The 20,462-nt window shown below is 40.4% G+C and overlaps 1 protein-coding gene across 1 annotated transcript in view; it reads left to right on the top strand.

Annotated features, from left to right (window-relative positions):
* dachc (dachshund c) overlaps nucleotides 1–20,462 on the top strand; it is a 569,756-nt gene that overhangs the window by 1,449 nt on the left and 547,845 nt on the right. The window lies entirely within an intron of this gene.

Here is a 20,462-nt window from a genome sequence, read left to right on the forward strand (position 1 = left end):
CCCCCTTATCTTTCCCCATCTGCTCCTCCTTATTTCCCCTTCTCATCTCCTCCCTCTTCATCTCCCCCATCTCACCGCCCTCACCTCCTCTCTTTCCCTGATCACCCTCCCCCCATCTCACCCCCCCATCCCCACTCTTTCCCTGATCATCCTCCCCCTTCCCTAGCCCACTACCCTTACACTCCCATAGCCTTACAACTCCTTTCCCCACCCCCACACCCCTTCACACACGCATGCCCTTACCCCATTAACTCACTTAAACCTCCAACCGGATGGTTTCAGTTTTAAGTGGCAAGTTTCCAAAGGTGAGTTCTCTCAAGTCCCAACCAACTGAACAGCTCTCGGGTAAACTCTCCCAAACTGTACGAAATACCACAAACACCCAACGGTTCAAGCAATTTATTCGTAACGCGCCACCTGTTCGGTAGCCCCTTGTTCCTGGTCGCCAATAACCTGTGCTGATGGCTAAAGTACCCTTACTGACATGTGTGTGTGTGTGTGTATGTGTGTGTACATATGAAAACCTAATTTCTTTATTCTGATTATATAAATCAACTGGAGCCCGCGCACCTCCCCTTTCTAATCCGACCTGCTGATCCGATCGGAAAGCTTTGCCCTAAAGTGAGGTGATCAGAGCCAATCCCACTAAAACAGCGTCCATGCCTTTGGTCTGATCAGAAAGTGCATTCAGGCCACAGGTTTCGGAGTGGGATCCACCTGAGTGGGTTTTCTGAAAACCTCGAACTGGCACTGAAAGAGATCATCTTCCGATACAAGAGAATGCTTCGGCAAAAAAAAACTGTTGTACGTAGGGCATGTTAATTGCACCCTGTTCTGGAGCTTTGCAATGTTCTCCCTTTCTATCAATTTGTATCGAGTTTAAAAGCAAATGACAACGTCTGTCCCTATTTTGTTCTCTAAACGGAGCTTTAAGCTAACGCTTTATAGTATCTCTCACGTATCCCAAAACAAATTTCCGAACAGTTTCTTAGAGAGGGTGTATGTGTCTGCAACTTTCTTCCCTTTTAAGAACAGGCAACATTAACTTTTAAGAAAGTACTTGTTAGAGGAAAACTCGCGAATCGCAGTTGTGCATTTTGCAATAATAAGCGTTGAAATGTTTCCTGTAATGTTCTCTACATTTTCTCTTGTCCTCCTAAAGTTTAACCTTACAAAAGAATTGTGTTTACCTAATGCTTGCACAATTACAAGTAACATCAGTTTCAAAGGAGATAAGGTGTAATTGGCAATACCTTTTGTTCACTTTACACCCATCTCCAACAGTAAGAGGCTTCCATGAATAAATGCTTAAACTAATAAAAAGCCATTGAGTATACCCTCACTTGCATGATGTGTTATAAAATAACAAGCTGTACCAGATGGCTGCCAACAATTGTGCTTTTACACCACCCATTAATAGTTTTACTTTGATCTTTTTTTTTGCTTTAGAATATATGGCACATCACTGAGTTCTTATGTACAATGTGCTCTTTAATGATCCATATCAATTTTAAAGAGAGTTCTGGCTATATCGCAACATTCACAGCTCCACATTGATAACTATCTCTTTGCCCTCATCAGGTTTCTGTTGATCTAAAGTGATTAAACAGTATCCATGTTTTCTTTTAAAAATATAAGCCAATTTTCAGAGTTTAAAGGAAAATTAGCATTAAAAATGATACTTTTCTATCTATTGCCTATTATCACTGAACCTGACGTTTTTTTTTTCATCTGAAGAACTTAATAGTAAATTGGAACATGTTGGTGCCTTTTTCTGACACAATGTAGTCCAGTATTCAGATGTATGATCTCATCCCATGGAATTGTTATTTTAAAATATGTTACCTTGATAACTCCTTGTTGAAAGATATCATAGCTTTGTTATAAGTAAGCTTAAACAGATGATCCTTAGCCTATTTTGTTGAGAAGTTCACAATGATCAGTAGCTGCTGGAGTATGTTTCCACAGGTTTTTAGAATGTGAATGTAAATATTCTTTTTGGAAAGAAAATGTGTTATCCTGTTTTAGAATCTTATCAAATCATAGAGCCTATACCCAAAGTTATGTCATTTGATCAGCCATCACTGTCACTTAATGCTCATTGGTGCATAAAGAGGTATTGAATCAATTTACTCTTCAGATAATCAAAGCGTTAACACAATGCAATGATGAAAGTGACTTCATAGTATACCACGGAGCAGGGATAGACTGTTTTGAAAATCATAACTTTACCTCCATCTCCTATTGACAAGTGTTTATTTTTGTTAGATGTGTGATTTTAGTTTCTTTCATCACAGTTTAATCCTATGATGGAGTATAAAATATTTACTGACTGAATGGAGAATCTTTATACATTGCACAATTGCTGCATGCATTACTGTGTAGTAGGACAAGCTTTTCCTTAATGCAGTAATATGGGATGTGACATATATTGTATTGCACTGGCAAATATATAAGTGATTTATGCAAATCTGAAACTATTCAACTATTGCTGTAAATTTTCAAGAAAATATTTTATAAAAGCAGAAGTTTTGTCTTGAAGATCATTAAATCTTTGGATAGTGGACTAGCTGTGCACAATTTTTAGTATTGTGCTCAAGTACCTTTTTAATATGGAATTAGTCAGCTTAATATTTTAATACATACCATTATTGTCTGTTACATAATTAACATGCAAAATCACTTTTTAATCAGTTAGTTTTTTTTTATAAACAGGCTATAACATTTAATAGAAGAGGCAAGATTCTACTTCATGAATCTTGTTCTATGAGAATACATTATACCATTGTTCAAATCCAGTATTCTGTGCACATTACTTGAATAGATGAATGCATAATCAAAAGTATCAATATTCTTGGATCATGTACATGAGCTTAAGCAGAATGCATAATATATTATTTCACGAGTGAAGTGAGCTATACATTAGCAATATATTCACTATGTCCAGCAATGGTACTTTCTTTAGTGTGTACAGTGTATATACCATGCTAGTTTTCTTGATAATAGTGGAATGATTTCTTGGGTCATTATATTATTATTAGTGCTTGACTCCAATACACACATTTTCATTAAAATATTTAATTAGAACTATGATATTTTTTGTTGAAAATTATCTCAACATACCCCTGATATATACAGTAAACTTAAGGAAGCCAAGGATGTATCCACTGATGTATCCACTGATTTTTCTCTCCTATTTCTACTTATAAGCCCAAGACTTGGATTCTGTGTACAACTTTAAATTTCCAAATGTGATATCTGAAACTCTTCAATGACTCATATTACTGAGGAAATTGCAAATTTTCAGGAACTATCCAAATTGACTGACAAATAAAGATTAGTTCCACATCATGTTTTGCAATTACATAAATACTACTGCTATCCATTATCATATTCCACATGATAAACCCATGCATTGTGTATCACTTACAAAAATAGTGTTGCACATTTATACACCAATTCCAAATCTACTTTTCAAATGTGTACTTTTTTCCCTCCTTTAAAAGGTTTTCAAAAACTGCTCTGTAAGGGAAAAGCTGAACAATTTTAGCGAAAGTCAAGTCTCAATGACAACAGCAAAATGTATATTTCATGGTGCCAAAGTCTAAGTTAACACAAGTATAGGAGTTCCCCATCAAACGGTTCATGGTACAAGAAGCATTTCCATCAGAAATTCAGTGGAAGACTGAAAAGAAGAGGCTTTGCATTGTAATTATCTGAAGTTTTACAGGTATATTTCGTAATTTGCGATCTACTTTGTGATTCATTGTATTGTTAAGATTAGTCTTTGTACAAGGGAGAAATACAAATATGTTCTATTTGTGATATCTGTAAAAGAATCCTGAAGTGTGTAACTATTTCATGCCGACAAACTAGTTTATAATGGAGGTGATTGAGGCAATAGGCTAGAACAGACGTGAGTGAGAATATGCAACATTTTTCCACTGATGTAACTCTATTCCCCATAGGTAACTTGTTCTCAGTCCAGGGTCTCACAGTGAGGAAAAAAAGAATAGGAAGAGGACAGTTGTGATAATAATGGCAGCATTATTGAAAGGAGATGCTATATTTTATATTGTCACTTGAATGTGGCAGAAACGGGTTTTTTTTACGAAATAGATATCAGAAGGGAAGATCCGTTTATACAAAAAAAAGCCACAACTGACATTGGGAAGCAATTATGTCATAAGTTTGAATTACTGCTTAATTCTATGCACTGGAGTCTGATAGCAACAGTTGGATAAGGAAAATACATACTTTTTAGAGGTTTAAGTAAAATGACAATTTGGAAAGTTGAAATTTCTTGGTAAACAACACTTACTGTAACTAAACTCTGAACCTGTGGACCATACAGGTTATGAACAGCTATAGTTTGTTAATGAAAACTATGGTACCCTTTTGATACAAATGCTTATCATGCCAGCAAATATTCAAGCAGTTTGAAGGATTGCCTTGTATAGCAAGGACTTTTTTAAAATAATGTTTTCTGTAATTACCCTTAAACTTGTCTGTGATTTCTGAAATAATCTGCTTTATTTCTTTTGAGTCTAAAGAAAGCAATTGTTCCCAGAAAGCATGCTGGATGACTTTAATGTCAAATGACTTGCTTTGAGTCCTTTGGAAGAACAATTGTTCTTTGAACAATTATTGTTTCTTTCAGTAATTTAGCAGAATGGGCTTCACACTTGATGTGACATGATTAGAGAATCATCTTAGAAAAGATAGTTATTAATTGGAGAGGTACAGACAGGATCATTAAGAGTAAAGGATTTCTGAGACATTAGCTAAGTTGTCAAGATGACAGGAAGTTGTTACCCGATGTTGATGGACAACTAACGTCCCTTAAATGTTGCTTTCATTACATAATTTCAGATTGTTGAATAAACATATATCTTACACACCCTAATAAAGGCTCTGTTGTTGAATAAACCAAAAGGCTCAAGGGCCACATACTTGATATCACAAAAGATTAATCAACCAGCACAACTTTATGCACGTACTTCCAAAGTCTGAACATTTCAAAGTTAAGTACATTTAGATTAGAATCAGTACTGGAACAATAATTAGCTATTGAGTAATAAGGGAACTGTAATTTTGACATAATACCTGCAATAAAACTCTGCGTATGTGTATGTGGGAGTGGGCTGGCCGTTCTTTAATGCAGTGATACATGGGAGTTTAATGGCAGCGAGGTGCTTGGATAATACTGGAACACACAGGCTTATAATTGCCTTTCAAAGCACCTGGTAGTGGCTGTGAAGATTAAAATCAATCACTTTCACAATCGCTCTGAACTATTTCAGGAAGCATTGCATCATTGCTGAAAATGCAAGCGTCCACATAATCGGAATTAAAGGCATCTTCCAACAGACAGTGAGCAGACTGGATCCTCGCACTACAGCATCTTTTAGCTGGCCATTTCTTTTACAGTGGGGCTGCTAACTCATTTGTTGTTTGTGATGCCATTTGGTGTCATCCGATAGCTTGACAGCGAGATGCGCCTGCTGCCAAGAAGTGTCATCAAAAGGTCATGGTTTCTAAGCGGTATTTCAATCAAATCTCTTTGAAAAGACTAGATTAAATGGGCCGTATCCCTTCGGCTGTTATATGCAAGGTACCATTCCAAACTACCAAAACTTAAACAAAAATGCCATTATCGTATTGTTAACCAGTAGGTTATTTTAAATACCGTGAATCTCAAAGTAACACGTGGGTCAAAATGCCAACCTTGTTTGCAAACTGAGCTTTCAAACCTGGAAATGTTTCCTACCGCTGTCAATGAGAAATCACTTCAATTCAATTTTAATAAAACAAGAACGATCGAACTCTTGTTACTGTCAAGGCCTCCCCGTGATCAAAGCATCATTTGTCCTTCTTTTCCAGCCCATCTCTTCATGAAGTCCAATGATATTATCATAAATCGACAGCAAACTGGAATTGATGTTCTTTGCCGGAACGTAAAGTTAAACAAACCCATTCTCACTAACTTTGCTTTAAGCCACGCCAAAACTTTTCTGCTTGATTTTCTGGAAGTAAATGAGATCTCAGTACTAAGATGCCAGTGTTCACAGAGCAAGTGTGAGATGCTTAGTGAGGAATGATCTGGAATGATGTCACTGTGACTATCTGATATTGTTGCATTGAGCTGCCTGTTCTGCTTCACTTTGGCAACATGCGGGTTTTAACTAGACTCCTGGTATAACGACATTTATAGTTTCTGGAGAAGACGTTATGTGTTTGTCACGAGTATTTCACATCGACGGTACAGTTGAGACTGCTGTGTCTACGTGAGGGAAAGATCAGTCAGACGAAAAAAGGCAACTTTTTTTTTCTCACTGCGCCTGATCCATGCAGATGTTTCTTTTATGAGGGAAGCTGTGCGGTCTCTTTTTTTTATGTCGCTCATTGGGGAATTGCTGGATCAGATTCAGATCATATCGAGTGGAAATGGGTGCTAAGATACCAGTCACCCAGCAACCGCATCCAAGCGGGAATTGGGATAATAATAACTTCAAAAAGGAACGACATACGGCTGATCAGGGTGGGAACCAAACTGCTTGAAAAATGAGACAGTGCAGAATTCACTCAAGTGGCCTTAATGCCAATTAAGGCAAAATGGCGCATTCTAATCCAATAAAATCATTTTTCAAATCATCTCCTTTTGAGATCGACCTCTTTAGTAGACGGCTGGACTTATTTAAAAAAAATCTCCGTGGAGTCTTTTAGTGTGTTCCTTTCTGTTACTGTGTTAACTGCCTTGGAGTTTTTAGAAACAGGGACACACTGATTCAGTGCATATTTGCAAATACAATTTGTTCTCTTTTTTTTAAGTAAATGGAACGGAGACCCTAACAAGCTTCAACTTTATTCTTTTAAGGGCTCAGCAACGTACGGTGGTCAGCAGTTAATGGGTTAACACTTACCACCATGTGTTCGCAGGTTCACAAAGCCGCTGCTAACGCGGTGCTTCAATGGTCTGGGCTGCCCTTAAAGAGACAGCGGTGCTTCACTACAACCCTTCCTCCTCCATTCTATTTAGACTGCATTTCAAGGCTATGAATAATCCAAACTGCATCACCAGTACCTTTTTATCATGCAGCGACCTTCTCGAAATGTCCAATGCAGTGTGTTTAACGATTCACTTGATGTGCTGTGGAATAATATTTCAAAAGGAGGGGGGAAAGTGACTGCTAATTGCATTGTAATATTGCTATCATTTTTTTCCTGCATGTATTACTGCTGGGGAGTGAATCAGTGAATAATCAATTACAATGGCTGAAGGCACATCCTGCTGGTGTATCAAGACTTGCTTCAATGGGGGCTGCAAAATCGAGAAATGTGTAGAATTGATCTGGATTTGTTGTCTTCCCAATCCACCCCCACCCCCCAATATTATAAATCCACACTACCCCTTGTCACTACACCAATCACAATGTTTACGTCCATAGAGCTGACAACCCCCCGAGAAGACTTGAAGGAAACAGGACTTGGGTCTTGGTTAGGCTTCGGTTTTAATATGATCACGTACAGAAATTGATTTTCTTCAGAAATTAATTAATTTTTCATATCGCCCTAAGCTGCGGTTAAAAAGAGTGCATACTTGGCTGTTTTTATTTTCAGAAATATTGCCTAATCATATTAATACGATTGCCCCAAGGATGGAAAGATAATTGTACAAACGCATTTGGAAATATGTATCACTGCGTATTTATGATTAGATTATGCAAATCGTCCATCGCCCGTCCTTTGCAGCCCCAGATCCTCTAATTAGGATTGATATGCTGAGTAGCTGTTGCTGAATCTAAATACAAGCATGACCAAAAAGCATTAAATTGGAAATGACAGGGCTAGAATTTAAGAAAGTATCGTCCGACTCTTTTGCAAACTTGAGTGGTGTAAGATAGGTACAGGAAGGAACATCCCAGTGACCTTTCACTGCTCTCACCCATTGTTAAAGTGGGTAGGCAAGTCATTTTCCAGCTCCGCGCCGTTCCTGCTTCCCATCTGCGGGGTGATGGATTGCCTTGTTTTATACATTTCAGCTTTTGTCTGACTGTCTTGCTGGGGGAGGAAAGACAGACACAGTCAACGAGTTTTCAGCAGCGATTACAGACACAGCTCCGCGCTCGCTTTCACATGTAAAGACTCAGCCCTGGGAAGGTAAAGCGTGGCCCCTAACTGTTTGGGTTTGGAAGAGCGACAGCGGGATTGAGCAACGCTTCGACCCCGGTGTTAACCCTTCATCTGAGACGTGCAAGGAACAGAGGATCGCGTCAGAGGAGATCTTCAAGTGGTTATTTTGATTATCTGCCGGCCTGTTTAGTTGACTTCCAGAGCCAGCGTTTGGCAATAGTACTTCGTTCTCCCATTCGCTGCTGGATAGATCGCCTCCAACCGCGGTTACTTTGAAATTTGTAACCTGCAATCTGGAATAGATCTGAGAATATCTCGAGATAAAAGGGGGAGGTTGTGGCTATTGTCCGGGCAAGAGAGAGCGACTTGGCTCCTGGCTGAGTGTTCAATACTCCCATTTAGCGCATCAGAAACTTCAGCATACCGAGAAAGATAGTGGTGTGAATATATTTCTGTTGCATTTACAATTTGCTAAAGTATGACAAACTAGGGAGGTTTGCCTGTCTGCTTGCTGCCTTCCCCGCTTGTATAAACAGAACCTCCATATGGTTAGCACAATAAACGCCATGATTAGTGGTATAAGGTGAAAGCTGTACAAACATTTCATTCAGTAGAGCTGCAAGTGGCTGAAATAATCACTCATAATGGAATCAGGAGAATGTGATTTGGTCATTTTTGAAACACCCAGCAGGCGCGAGCGCACATCAGACTTGTTTTATATCGTCACCCCCAAAAACAAATCACCAAAAAGTACTTTCATTAGAGAGGGCATCGGAAGTAAATCAGAGGAGTTGATATATCGGTTAGTTTTCGAGCTAAACAGCTCGACTGTCTTTTGCCAGTGGGCTGTTACTTCCATAGCAGCTCACAGAATGATTTGGAAAACTTGGATCATCGGTACGCTTTAATTCTATTGGTTCAGACCATCCAGTTGTTTTGACAATGAACCACGCAGTTGTCAGGCTGCTGTACAGAAGGGTGGAACGGTCTCCCAAATTGGCTTATCAGAAAGATGGCGTCAATTTTTCAGGTGTTAGTAGCGTTGTGGGGGCGGGGGGTGGGGGGATATGGTGAAGGGGAATGAAGTGCTTCCTTGAGCTCAAAGCCACCAATACATGATTGCGGCGGGGTAATTTCGAAGGTGCAGCCTATCGTTTAGGTGCGAGCTTTGGAACTTTTCCAAGACTCTGATAGTGGGAGAGAGGCTCAAATGCTGGGTGGACATGAACGCAGAACGTGCTCGATAAAATGCCATTTCATAATTTAGAATTCCTTAACGCTATTGTTCCTTTAAGAAAAGTGCAATCTTGGCAGCGTTGATCAAAAGGCCCACTGTAATTATAACACACTGCTTAGATTTAGTAAGAGAAGAACGGTGATCAAATAAGTTGTATTATACTGATTAATTTCAGCATCTGCAAGAATCCACTATCTAATTGGTTGTTTTATTTGTGTATATTAGAATAGCCATCATATTTCCCACTGACAATTACTTGCAAATGTACAGTCCTGCTTGTACAATAAATTTGCATGTAGCTTGAATGTGTAATACACACACGAGCTGTAGCTTCTACGCCACTAAACTGCGAAAACACTAAGCGCGTTTATTAATGAAGTTCAGTGTAGTAGCCGGGGGCGGGCACGAAGTTTTCTGAAGTTTGCAAAGTGTGATGATGAACTGAGAGAGAAAGATGGGGGACCAATATTTTAGCAACATTAATAACCATAAATGAAAAAGAAAAAATAGTGGTTTAATGACGTGATAGACGGCCTGGATAAGTTTTTCTTTTAATACTCAGCAAGTTAGAAGCCAAAGCTTGACATCAAATCGTTTAATCTGTCAAAACGAATGCGAATCGAAGAAAAATGCTTAAGCAATCTTTTGCAAAGTGCAGTGGGAATAGCAAAAATAAAACATGATAAATAAAAGGTCTCCAGTCATTATTCCCCAGTGCACGGGAGGGCTGCTTAGATGGACTTTATGCTAGGCTTAATGCTGTCCCATCGGAGATTTCAATCCCAGCGTGGTAAATATAATGTGAAATGTATCGCTGGGAAATCAACAGCAGAAGTTTAAAGAGGTTCACATGATCCTTCAAGGCCATCATTTAGTCGACTGATTTATCTGGTGTCGTCCTCGGATTGCAGATTGTGGATTGGTTATTCTGAATGGAGAGTGAATTAAATTGAGCTGACATGGCATGCCAATAAGCATTGTTTCATTATTGGAGCGGAATTCATCTTTGGAGCCCAATGATTTATTGCATGATTTGCAATTATGAGCAGATGACCTAGTTCTTTGGAGGAGAACACAAACGATTTTCATGCCTCAAAAAGAATTGAGACATTACTTTTTCCGTTACATTTTCCTTTTGAAACAAAAAAAGTATTGCACAGGCTTAATGCAGCTCGTCCACTTCCGAGGGGGTTCCCAGTGACTTGGGGTCGATTTGGGGTGGGGATTTTCGCTCCATGGAGCTACAATCAATCCCAGCTGGACCTTAAATGAAAATATGTGCTGCCAGGTTATCATCCTGCAAGATTGCTTCGCCAAACGCCCTAGAAAAGTGTAATTTAATGACAGAAGAACCCGTATACAAGTGAACATTAGTTTTTGTTTTTGGTAAGGGCAACTGGCAGTAATGTATAGAATGGCAAGACTAGGAGACTGGCGTTAGGCGTAAACACATGGGTACAGCGGATGGGCATGTTCCCTTTTTACCACGTGAGGTGTCTCATGTCAACAGTGTTGTTGCTACTGTCAGCTTCCACACAATACAGTCTCAGTGCCAAACCGCTGCAATAGAACACTTTTTTGGAGGAGAGGGCTCAAGACAGGTTTGTGAATCATCTGAACGGTTCTTAAGATTGCTGAGTAATTGACTTGAATCCAACAATCAATGTGACCACCCAGCTCTTGTGCGCTGGAGCAGATATGCGAAGTACACTGACGGGGAAGCAAAACCGACCCTCCTGCAGATAAAGTTTAGTTTCCTTTGTAATTTTTTTTCAATCATTTTCGGCGACTACCTGGTATTCGCACAATCAAAGAATCTTATAAAGACTTATAATTTTGCCCTTGGAATTGGAAAGGAGCTCGCACCTTCTCAAAGACCTTAGAAGCTCTGGAGATCAAAAAGCGCTTATTACAGACTAAAGCGAACTTTGGATTTATGTTTAAAGAGAGTTGTTAGACCTCTTTGAATTTATGTCGGCTACAGATAGCTTGTGGTATTCTGTTTCCCAAAATAGTACATAGATAGTGAAAGGAAAAAAAAAATCATATTTAAATTGCACTTTTCCGGAGGTTAGCCACTGTTGCTGGGAACCCGGGCAGCCAAGTCATATACAAACTCCCACAAATGGCACTGTGATAATGACCAGTTAATCTGACATGAATTGAGGGGTAAATATTAACCAGGATACCAACTCCTCTGCTACGTTTTGGCCCAAACATGCTTTGCCTAAATAGCTCAGTTGGGAGCGTTTTAAAGGTCCCTGTCCAGCCCGAGAAGGGCTCCCGTGTTGCACTGGTTCTGCCCCTACTTCTGGACCAGGAGACCTACATTCACGTCGCATCTGTTCCAGAAATGTGGAAAAGCATCTGGGAATAGGTTGATTCAACAATATCTGGAAACACAGATCTTTTTTTTAAAAAAAAATTTGAACCAGTGCCATGGGAGTAGAGTTATAGAGATGTACAGCACAGAAGCAGACTCTTCACTCCAACTTGTCCGTGCTGACCAGATAGCCAAAATAAATCTAGACCCATTTGGCCCATATCCCGCTAAATCCTTCCCATCCAGATGCCTTTTAAATGTCGTGATTGTACCAGCCTTCACCACTACCTCTGGCAGCTTATTCCATACATGCATTACCCTCTGCATGAACAAGTTGCCCCTCATGTCCCCTTTAAACCTTTGCCCTCTAGTTTTGGACTCCCCCAACCTGGGGAAAAGACCCTGTCTATTTACCCTATCCATGCCTCTCATGATGTTATAACCGTCTATAAGGCCACTCCTCAGCCTCCGATGCTCCAGGGAAAATAGACCCAATCTATTCAGCCTCTCCTTATAGCTCAATCCTTCCAACCCTGGCAAAATCCCTGCAAATCTTTTCTGAACACTTTCAAGTTTCACAACATCCTTCCTATAGCAGAGAGACCAGAATTGCATGCAGTGTTCCAAAAGTGGCCTAACCAATGTTTTGTATAACTGCAATGTGACCTCCCAACCCTTGCTCAATGCACTGACCAATAAAGGCAATCATACCAAACGCCTTCTTCACTATCCTATCTACCTGTGACGCCACTTTTAAGGAGCTATGAACCTGTATTCCAAGGCATCTTTGTTCAGCAACACTTCTCAGGAACTTACTATTAAGTGTATAAGTCCCTGCTTTGCCTTTCCAAAATGCAGCATCTCACATTTATCTAAATTAAACTGCATCTGCCACTCCTCGGTCCATTGGCCCATCTGATCAAAATCCCATTGTATTCTGAGGTAACCTTCTTCACTGTCCACTACACCTCCAATTTTGGTGTCATCTAGGATTCTTGGCTTCCATCCAAGAGGGTCAACAGGTCATTCAGTTCATGACTGCTCCCAACCCCACTACACTCTCTTAAAATTATATTGGCATATCAGGCTTGATTTTTGTGCTGCAAACCTAGAATGGGACTTTAATCCAGAACCTCATGACTCAAGGAAGAATGCTACCACTTCACCACAACAGTCACACAAGGTAATTCATATAAATTCAGCTGGCACACTCTCTCTCTTCGCTTACCGATGTACTCTCCTCCCATTCTTTTTCCCCCAGGTATTTCCACAGCCCTTTTACAATGGCTTGGTGACTGCCCAATCAGTAAAGGCTTTGGGACCTGTACTGTGTTAAATGCTTTGTATAGAAGTAGGTTACTCTTCACAGCCTGTAGGCATGTCTAGTCAAAAGAAAATTGTTCTTTGCTTGTTTTATGAAAGCTACATAACAAAGATGGCATCTGATTTTTGTTATGAATGCTAACTTTTAGTTGGTGTTTAAATAATGTGAATATAAAAAATCCATCAGAGTAAATATTGGATAAAATGAATTACTGAGCCCAAGACTATCTATATATTAATATTTACTGAAGAGGTATTACTGATTTATAAATAAATCAAAAATCAGTTACATAAATAAGGGATTGTTTTGCCACCATTAAACAGAGATCCCAAGCAACAAAAGGGAAACTTGTCTCCATGTGGCAGTAATGCTTATTCATGTTACCTGACATGGGAAAACTGGCAAATTAATTTCTGTTGGCTGTGCGCAATAGGAAATGTACATTTTGCTTGCTGACTGCCTCAACAACAGGGCCTCAAAGCAGTCACTCTTCATTGTTCCGAAGAAGCTGACTGATTAATTGTACAGGCTGAGTGGAAACAAGCACAGCTCTGTCCGACCCCCTCCCCACCTACAAAACAAAGTTGTTTTAATTAACAGAAGAGTACAAAGGTTGGCCAGAGACTTTTCTCTATCGTACAGCACTAGATACTTTGGGAAAACGTTATCCATTGTTAGCCGTAACCATTGCACAATGGAAACTTGTGGAACATACCACAGCATGCATTGAAATCTTATAATTAGTATGGAGCAATATTTGTTGGACACTTGGAGAAAATGACAACCTGAATCAAAGTGTATTCTTGAATAAGTTTTTAAAATTATTGATCTTGCCAAACATCCACTTGCCACTTACCTCATCTTCTAGCTTCATTTAATCTCTCATAAAGATTTTTCCAGTAGAATTCCTTTTTAGCCGACTTCTAAATACATTAATAATAGTCCTGAATGTCTCAAGCTAGCACTAAGGCTACGTATCACAAGAACAATAAAAACTCCATAAAAGTTGACAGACAGTAAATAAAATGCATTAAGTGCCCTCAAACTTTGCTGAGTCTAGGCCTCTTTACTGACCTCAGAAGACACACCCCATGCAAAGTTAGGACACTGGAATGTGCACTCTGTATCGGTGTGTCTATGCTTCCCAGGACACCTCAACATATGCTGGACAGTCTTTGGAATTTCTATAAAGAAACATGAGGTATATGTCTGTCAGTGGTGAGGACATTCATATGAGCCCCACCTCAACTTTTATGTTGATTTTAAAATTTTTAGTGTTAAAGGAAAGCAACCAATATACCTATGAGATGGAGGGCAAGTGCTTCTAAGCGCTGTCGTTAAATTATACTTGCTGGAGTTGCTGAATATACTACCAACAGCTTTGAAAAGTTGCCATCAGTTAACCTTTCTTAATGGCTGGTTTTAGATACACAATGGGTTAGGACTAAAATTACAGTGTATTTTCTTGGATACTTGGTAACCGTGTTTTTAAATCTGAAGTGGATGTGCACTTCTCCCTTTGATTCTCTGTGATTATTGTATTAAAGGAAGTGCTTATAAATCTTCACAGTTTCCTAGTTTACAAGTTAAAAGTCTAACATTGTATCCTGTATGTATAAGGGAACAAACCCCAATTGCATTTGTAGGTGACTCAAGTATATCAAACATCTACCAACAATGCATAGTATCCTTATTTCATTTGTAGAAACCAATGGTAAAGTGATACAGTAAACAGTTTTCCCATTTTAAGAGAAAAACACACTTATTCAAGCCTTGAGTCACTCAGCAAAACGCCTTGAGTGTAAGCCAGAATTTGTGGCTTCAAGCTTCATCACAGAGTTAGATCTTATAATCTCCCTGACACAGTAGTGCAGTATCAAGGGAATACTGCATTATCAGAGGTGATATGCTGTGGATGAGTTGTTAAACTGAGGTCACATTTATCTATCCTGATGATTCAGGTGGACATTAAAGGTCCAAACCACCATTTAAAAAAAAACAGGCTTCTTCGCAAATATTTTTCCTGAGACTAATGCCTTCCAGAAAAGAAACGGTTATTCATTGAAATTTGAGGGAGTCTCAACATTCAGAATGGTTGCTGTGTTCATCTTTATAATGGCAGATTTTGATCACAAAATTAAATAATGACTTAAAACAATTTGAAATGGTATGAGCAGGTAAAACCCTAAATAAAATCAAGATATTATGATTTTTGCCAGATGTGATTCATTGCACCTGTTTTGAGTTTACGTGAACTTTATAATGTTGCACTAAACAGTTTTACCTTAGCTTTCTAACTCGAGCCTAAATTTGTGTCAGATTTAATTAGTACTTTGAAGTGGATGACATGGAAATGTTTCTTGAACATAGAGTGCCATCAAAATCCTGAAACATTCACAAGATTTTAAATAAAGGCAAAGCACGAATTGATTGTTTTAGTAAAAAATAGTGACATAGTCACATGACAATTTGACTACTTCTCTCAATACTTAGTTCGTTGTTGCTGCTAAGCTGACATCAACAGCTGATTTTATATTGCATGAGTCACTGTTTAATATAAAAACCAAGGCTCAACAGATCCAAATGTTTTAATTCCTTTACAGCTGGACTAATATTCCCAAGAAAAATCGTCATCAATTCCATATTGATTTGAGCTTTTCAATGCCAATAATATGCAAATAAGGACAATTTGATAAAGTTTACCAGGCTGTTAGATGTAACTTTACAAATGATAACATATTTTTATTGACTTTCTTCATTGTTGTTATCAAATGCTTGATCAAAGGAGACAAGATTTTAAACCATTACAGAACTATAAATATGTAGAATTTGGTTTTCTTTACTTTAACTTCCATTGCATAATTAATTAACTAGCAAATCATGCACTGTGGAAAATATGTTAATTTTAACCTAAATAAATGAAAAAGAGATAGAGCAGTGGAAGAAATACCTTTTCTTAAACCTTTCTTAAAGTTATTGTTAATAGCTAAAGTACACAATAGTAAATAGATACATTTTCGGATCTGCAATTTATTATCTCATGGTTCAACTGGATTATTAAACAACATTTTGAAGAGTTTTTAAAAAGAATCAAATCTTTTAACTTTCCTAATTGTGCGGTTTTTAACGCAGTCTTTATTTAACGTGGGTTCAAATGCATACTACACTAGTATGAGCACTGATAATGTGTTAATTTATGATTTTCCTTTTTGTCTCCTACAGCCTCAGTAACATTTCTTTATAAGCATTTGAGGGTTAGGACTGCAAGAGATAGGAGCAGAGATACATTCAGCCCATCATGTCTACTCTGTTATTCAACGAGAACATGGTTGATCTGATAAACCTCAACTCCATTTTCCTGCTTTTTCTGCAAAACCCTAGACTCCTTACATGTAAAAAAAAGTCTATCTCGATCTTGAATATACTTCAGAAATCAGCCTCACTGTGCTGTGTAGAAAAGAATTCCACCGATTCAGTGCACTCTGATTGAAGAAATTCCTTCTCATATCTGTCTTAAATGTGCAGCCCCTTGATTCTGTCCTCTGGTTCTAGACTCTTCCATAAGGGGAAACAGCATTTCTCCATCTACTCTGTCAAGTCCTCTCAGAGTCTTGTATGTTTCAATAAGGTCACCTCTCATTCTTCTATATTTAAATGAGTACAGACCCAGTCTACTCAACCTCCCATCATAAGACAGTCTCTTCAAACCTGGTATCAACCTAATGAATCTTCTCTGACTGCCTCCAATGCCAGTATATCTTTTCTTAATTAGGGGTCTCAAAACTGTTCATTGTATTCGAATGTAATCTGACTAGTACCTTGCATAGTTTTAGTAAAATCTCCCTAATTTTATATTTCATTCACTTTGAAATGAAGGCCAGTATTCCACTTGCTTTTGTTAGTACTGACTGAACTTGAATGCGAGCTGAATAAAAACTGAAAGGACCGCGGATGCTGTAAATCAGGAACAAAAACGAAGTTGCTGAAAAAGCCCAATAGGTCTGGCAGCATCTGTGAAGGAGAAAACCTCCTCCCTCCCCACTATCCAAGGGCCCAAATATACCTTTCAGGTGAAGCGACACTTCACCTGCACTTCCCAGAACCTAGTCTACTACATTCGCTGCTCACAATGTGGTCTCCTCTACATTGGAGAAACGAAGCGTAGACTTGGCAACCGCTTCACAGAACATCTATGTTCTGCTCGCAAAAAAGACACTGAACTACTCGTTGCCCACCACTTTAACGCACCACCCTGCTCCCTGGCCAACATCTCTGTCTCTGGCTTGCTGCAGTGTTCCAGTGAAGCCCAACGCGAGGTGGAGGAACAACACCTCATTTTCCGCTTGGGGACCCTACAGCCCTCTGGACTCAATATTGAGTTCAATAGTTTCAGGGCCTAAACTCTCCCATGTCCCAGCCCTCTACCCCACACACCAGGCCTTGTTACCACATAGCCTGCCATTATACACCCCCTGTTAGTCACTGACAGTCTACATGAACAACAGTTCACCCTCCCAGCCTGATCGTTAGCAACTCCTTTGTCTGTCCAACTGTCTTTCTCTCTCTTTGGGCTGTATCCTATCATTTACTCCTTACCCCACCCACCTCCCTATTTCTGCATATAAACTGACGTTTTCCCAAGCCACCATCAGTTCTGAGGAAGAGTCACCGGACCCAAAACGTTAACTTTGTTTTTCCCTTCACAGATGCTGCCAGACCTACTGGGCTTTTCCAGCAACTTTGAATGCGAGCTTTTTGTGATCCATGGACAAGGATCCTCAAATCCATCTTCTGTAGTTTTCTGCAGTCAACTAATATTTAGTTCCTCTATTGTTCTTGCCAAAGTGCATGGCCTCACATTTCTCCGCAGTATATTCCTTTATTCTTTGACAGGATGAGGGCATCACTGGCCAGGCAGCATTTATTGCTCATCCCTATTTGCCCAGAGGGCAGTTAAGAGTCAACCACAGGGCTGAGGGTCTGGAGTCACATATAGGTCAGACCAGTTAGGGATGGCAGTTTCCTTCCTTAAAGGACATTAGTGAACCAGGTGGGTTTTTCCTGACAATAGACAATGGATTCATAGTCATCGTTAGATTCTTAATTCCAGATATTTTATTGAATTCAAATCAGGTCTCCGGATTAACAGTCCACTGATGATACCACTAGGCCATCGCCTCCCCACTTCCATCTGCCAAGTTTTTATTCACTCACTTAAACTGTCTATACCCTCTGCAGACTCTGTGTCATCCTCAGCACTTGCCTTTCCACCTATTTTTTACGTCATCCTTATTCACTTCCTTCATCCAAGTCATTAATATATATTGTAAATAATTGTGGGCCCAGCACATGATCTGTATGGCACACCATTAGTTATAGATAAGATTAACTGGATTATTATTATTTCTTTGGTTTACTTTAGAAATGTGTGCATGAATGCATTGATTTGATGCAAATATTGAGCCTTGTTAAAACCACCCTAGACTTTTGTGTACAGTTTGGTCTCCTTACCTAAGGAAGGATGTATTTGACATAGAGAGAATGCATGGGTGGTTCACCAGACTAATCCCTGGGATGGCAGGATTACTTATGAGGAGATATTGAGGAAACAGAGTTTATATTCACCGCAGTTTCAAAAAATGAGAGGTGAACTCATTGAAACAAAGACATTTCTTTCAAGGCATAACAACGTAGTTATAGAAAAGTTGTTTCCCCTTGCTAGTGGGTCTAAAACCTGGGGACACAGTCTAAGATAAGTGGCAGGCTGTTTAAGATTGAGGCAAGGAGGAACTCCTTCAGTCAAGGTGAATCTTTGGAATTGAACATGTTCAAGACATAAATTGATAGACTTTTAGACAGTAATTACATCAAAGGATATGGGGATTGTTGAAATGCGATGTTGAGGTAGATAGTTGTTTGAATGGTGGAGCAGGCTTGATGGACCAACTAGGGGCTACTCCTGCTCCTACTTCCTATGTTTCAATGTAAACATGTATAATTGGATTTAGATGGATGGGATTTGTAAAGCTTGGTTGAGGGAAGCCATTGCAGCAATGACTTTGTTAGACAAGGATTCTTTTTAATAGAATACAATAGAACATTCTTTATTGTCACATGTACTCCAGTACAGAAGTACAGGAATACAGTGAAAAGTTTTTACAATGGCTGCCTTTAATGGTGCCATCTTAGGAACAAGTACCTAGGTACAAATCTTACAGAGTAATAAAGTATAGAGTTGTTACAGAAAAAAAGAATATAAATTAGCATGAAACAGTGAAAAAGTCCAGAATGACAATATGTGGCCATAAGTACTTAAGTTCCAGTCTGTGCCTGCAGGCCCCAGAGCACGAATCTATGCTGCCTCCACATGCCAGCCTCCATCCAGGTCTCGCTCTGCCGCCGCTCTGGGAAACGCTTGTTCTCCCTGCTGCAGGACTCAGCCACGACTCACTCTGCTGACTGTACTCGTACGCTGCGGGATTCTGCCGGTACTCGCTCTGCTGCGGGATTCGGCCTGTACTCGCTCCGTTGCGGGACTCGGCCCGTACTCGCTCCGCTGCGGGACGAGGCCTGTACTCACTCTGGTCTGGGACTCGGCCTGTATTTGCTCTGCTGCGTGACTCGGCCTGTACTCTCTCTGCTGCGGGACTCGGCCCGTACTCTCTCTGCTGTGACACTTGGCCCGTACTTGCTCTGCCACTGGACTCGGCCTGTACTCTCTCTGCTGTGAGACTCCACTCATACTCACTCTGCCACTGGACTCGGCCCGTGCTCTCTCTGCTATGAGACTCGGCCTGTGCTGTCTCTGCTGTGAGCCTTGGCCCTAGTTCACTCTGCTGTGAGACTCGGCCCATGCTCGCTCTGCCGCTGGACTCGGTCTGTACTCGCTCTGCTGTGAGACTCGGCCCGTGCTCGCTCTGCCCCTGGACTTGGCCCATGCTCGCTCTGCCGCTGGACTCGGCCTGTACTCGCTCTGTTGTGAGACTTGGCCCGTGCTCGCTCTGCCCCTGGACTTGGCCCATGCTCGCTCTGCAGCTGGACTCGGCCTGTACTCGCTCTGCTGTGAGACTCAGCCCATGCTCGCTCTGCCCCTGGACTCAGCCCGTGCTCGCTCTGCCGCTGAACTCTGCCTGTACTCGCTCTGCTGTGAGACTCAGCCCATGCTTGCTCTGCTGTGAGACTCGGCCTGTACTCGCTTTGCTGTGAGACTCGGCCTGTACTCGCTTGCCGCTGAACTGGGCCTGTGCATGCTCTGCCGCTGGACTCGGCCTGTACTCGCTCTGCTGTGAGACACGGCCTGTGCTTGCTCTTCTGTGAGACTCGGCCCGTGCTCTCTCTGCTGTGAGACTCGGCCTGCACTCGCTCTGCTGTGAGACTCGGCCTGCACTCGCTCTGCTGTGAGACTCTGCCTGTACTCGCTCTGTTGTGAGACTCGGCCTGTACTC

The sequence above is a fragment of the Rhincodon typus genome, chromosome 6, assembly GCF_021869965.1.
Source record: "Rhincodon typus isolate 14 chromosome 6, sRhiTyp1.1, whole genome shotgun sequence".
Taxonomy (NCBI): Eukaryota; Metazoa; Chordata; class Chondrichthyes; order Orectolobiformes; family Rhincodontidae; genus Rhincodon; species Rhincodon typus.